Below are 4,476 nucleotides of genomic sequence, written 5' to 3' on the forward strand. Positions count from 1 at the left end.
GTTGTGCAGTAGATGGCATATATAGTATACACAACTAGGCTGCCTAGTCCTCTGTTTTCATTATATATATTTTAAATATAAAATATACCTCCTAACAGTACCATTATTCAGCTATAGTGTTTCAACATAACATTAGCTTGTATATTCTTTTTTTCTTAAAAACTATGTCTAAGACAAAAAAGAAAAAAGAAAAAGAGAAGATGACAATTAGTGTTTCAGCTGCTGAGTGGCATCTGGCCAAAAGCCACCAGGCTGAAAACTAGAGTTTAGAGTGTGTTTTTGCAAGGCTAATTTAAGGTGAACTTAGATGGATTCAAGATTTATAAGCCCTAAAATGTCCTGACTGGAGCAAAGTTCAAGTAAAGTAATTCGCTGCTCACCACACAGATGGGGCTGAGCCCGCACTGCCTTGTAATTTAGTCTATAGTCAAGGAGAATTTAAAAAAAGGCAGAAGGCCTGAGAGTCTGTGTTTCACTTCAAAGGTCTACTAATAACTGAGAGGATTATACTCTTAACCAGCTAAGAAGTTTAGGTGGTTTGGGGCGAGTACTTTTATAGCTACCAATAATTCTAGGTTTAAACTTTCAGGATTGCCTCTAGTGTACATCTCCCTTAGTACTTTAATGACTGAGAAACTCTCCTACTTTATGATTTCATAAAAATTTCAGAATAAATAGCAGAAATTGTATGGGATTGTAAATACCACTGGTAATACACACAGTAGTGGAATTGAAGCTGAAAAACGATCTGGAGAATCATTTAATTAAACATATTTAACCTATTTAAAATAATTTTAACTGCCTTAAATATAAGAATATGTTAATTCATAATAATTGCCACCAAAACAGGAAGCAGTCTTTGATGTTTGTTTGCCGTACATTAGCATGTTAAAGGCCAATATTATCAAATTAGGAGAGAGTTCAAATGGTTGCTCAGTAGAGGCAAGAAAAAAAAGAAAGACAAAGAAAAGAAACCCTTCTCCATATAAACGCTAAAGATTGTTTGATTGAAATGAAAAGGGACAAATAGGAAATAGCTATTATTTTTAACAAGAGAAAAAAACATTAATCATATTGTGAAGGAATGCCTTTTGTCAAAGGAGTTTCATTTTCTTTCTTATTCCTGTTTATCATAATAAATACAAAGAGTTAAAATATTCTACAGTGCAGTTACTCTGTCTAATAGATATCTAAAAGGTAAACAATCAAAAGGTTAAAGTGCAGCATAGATTGGTTAAAAATAAATGAAATCGTCATATAAAAAACACGTTGTATTATTACTTCATGAATTTTTTAAGGGACTCAGAAAGAGACACCTGTAAATGATACAGGGAATTGCAAATTACCTCATTTAAATATAATAGAATGACATTTCCAAAGTAAGGAGTTACATCTGGTAAATAATAGTTGATGTTTACAATGGCTCTAAGGGAAAGAAGGGAAGGAGTTTTTGAGATTGTAGGTAACACTGGTCTTTAGAAGAAACAAGGTAATTTAATGGTTGTTGCTTCTTTCACTTTTAAATATTATTCATAAGATTCACTAGGATATATTTTCCTGGCAGTAGCAGAGACAAATGTGGATTTCTGCGCTACAGATGAAAAAATAATTGTGCAGAGCCTTGTAGACTGCCAGACACCAAGCCAGGGGTTATTCATTCCCTCAGCACTCTTAACTTAAACAGTCTTGATTTTTACCCCTAAACAGATCTTTATTTTCTATAAACGTGCATATGTCGTGGGCGGAAGCTTTGGGCAAGTTCTTTGTCTGCTTCATTTATTTTAAGGTTTATTTTCCACCTGCATTGGAATGGGGGCAGCAAGACATAAAACAGTCTAGCCAGGCTGTGGGGACATGCTCTCCCTGGGAGAGAAGTCTGATCTATGTTTTCTTCCGTGAAATGAAAGAGGCTCTCACGACAGAGAATCACATCTTTACCATGGAACTTATTTTCTAACAAATGTAGCACCAAGTGTGAATATAGAATTTGTGCTGATCTTTATTTCATTGGCTCAGAAGATGAGAGCACCCAGATGCTCTATTAAGTTACCTGCTGATTTTATCCTTATGTAAATTTGTTTGTTACGATAAGATTCATTTGATTAATTTTCATATTCTCCAGCTTTACTCACACCAGCCTTTTGCTCTGAAAATTCCTAACCCCAGGAGCTAGAGTGAACTAGTCCCAATAGGTGCCACTCATTGAGTAAGGATGGGGAACTACAGTTCTCACACATTTCCCATCAGAGAACAGGAATAATGTGAGCTTTCTTCTGATATTTCATATATTCAAAAGAATGGATTTTTTTTTTTTTTTTTTTTTTAGCAGCTAGGAAGTATTGCATTCCTGCTGGAAAACACCAGGTGTTTCATTAACTAATGCCTGACCAGGTTAAAATGGGCATAATTTTCTAGCAAGAAGTACAAATAATGAGGCTAATTCTAAAGGAGATCTTAACCTTTTACTCCTCTTTCCAATAAGGCAGGAATGGAGTCTGAACAACTCCAAGGCCACACTTTTAGTGTCACCTCTGGCCCATTAGAAATATATTTTAAGGTTGTACCCTTCATTAATATAATAATTAAACTTGGATTATCTTAATCAAAACCTTAAATTTTGATTTTAATCAAAAATGGGAAAAGAGTAAATCTCCATTTATGACTTTTACTGAATTAATGATTTTCCATTTCTTTGATATATCTCGTTATTTTATTATGGACTGCCAGAAAAATGTGTGGATATTGACTTTAAAATGTGTATTTTTATCAATGATTTTAAAAGATATTCAGTTAATGTTAATATGGTAACATTGAAATATGGTTTCCCTTAAAGATATAGCAACCTTTCTGTGTTTAGAATAATTTTATGTTGAAATTCATTCTCTATGTACTTTCTTCACTGAATGCAGCAATTGCAAAACTACTCATTCTATAATTTTGTCTACAATGGCAGTTATTATAAAAACAATCATGGAAGAGAAATATAGTGTTTTTCTGCTCATAGTTCATCCTATTGAAGAGGAATTTCTCACTCAAATGGCTAACCTTGTAATCAGCTCTTTGTTCTACTTCTGTAGAAGGGCAGCGTGATCTCGAAATCAACTAAAGATTCACTGTCCCCTTTGATTGTTCTGTCTAGATAACAGATGTATTGCCTTTGCTTGCTAAAAACAGATGTATTGTCTCTGCTTGTTAAGAACAGATATATTGCCTTTGCTTGTTAAGCCCTGTAAAAGTCAGGTTACCCTTGAGCTCAGAGACCAGATCTTCAGAGTGCTAGCTCTTCTGGGACCATAATAAACCTGAGTTCTCCAACTCTCTGAGTGGTGCTTGGTTTCTCGCCAATCTTGTTTCTGCAACATGATCTTCAAAGATAGGGCTGAATCATAAACTATTAACTTATACTTTCTCTAAGAATAATATTTTTAGATGGACTTGGGTATCCAAAAGATTGTGTTAATATTTTTGTCAACTCACCATTAGAAGTCATTTAGACAATCAGCTCTGCATAGCTGAATGTAACATAGGGCTTGCACTTATACACATGTAACACAGACAGACCCTAGGCTTAGCAAAGCAAGTAACTGTATCTTCAGATATGTTTCTTATACTGGAAAATCAAAACAGAACTGCCCCTAGTCAAACAAAACCAAAGTAAGCTTGTCTTATTAGATGCTCTTGGTAATTTTCTTTTCTGAAGCTGTGGACAGGGAGAGTGAAGATTCTGGATTCGTTGCTTTCAGTTACATAGAATATGAACTTTGCTATCGCTAAACTTATAATCTCCAATAGATTTGCTTATATTTAGAACCAGAGGGAGTTCTAGAGCCCAGTCAAAACTACTGTATGCTCTAGTTTATCTTCTTGGTAGATGCCTTTTTGGGATATCATTTGGAGATAATGGGGACTGCTTAATAGGTAGACTAGTAACTATGGCTCATTTTTAGATATGACTAGAAACTATGACTCATTTTTAGATAAGAGATACTATAACACTGGAGCCCCAGGCCAGGAACCTGTACCTGGGCCTTGGAGATTCTGAAAAAAACACCAGGAGGGCTAGTAGAGGGAGGTATGCTATTTATTACTCACAATATAAGGAAGCTTCAGCATTTGGTTGGTTGGAGCTGGAAAAGGCAGCTGGCCAAGAGCAGGCATTATTTTATATATGAGCAGTAGGGATGGGGATCGCTTCATCCCAGGGAACAAGGGTCTTCCCCATGGATGAGAGCCTGATGTGCAGCCTAGGTATTGCTGGGGAGGACCAGACCAGCCATGTCTTCCAGCAGAGGAGGGAGATAATGCCCATAGGAATGGCCAAAGTGGCAGATAGTGCCCATGGGAGCAATGGGAAGTGTACTTGGGGCAAGCACAGCCCAGGGAACACTTTGTTCATTGCCTTTCTTGGGGCTGCTGACCCAGCAGTCCTCTTTGCCTCCCATGTCCATGGAGGAGCTATGTTCAAATTAACCCCAC

The sequence above is a fragment of the Pteropus vampyrus genome, unplaced genomic scaffold, assembly GCF_000151845.1.
Source record: "Pteropus vampyrus isolate Shadow unplaced genomic scaffold, Pvam_2.0 Scaffold206, whole genome shotgun sequence".
Taxonomy (NCBI): Eukaryota; Metazoa; Chordata; class Mammalia; order Chiroptera; family Pteropodidae; genus Pteropus; species Pteropus vampyrus.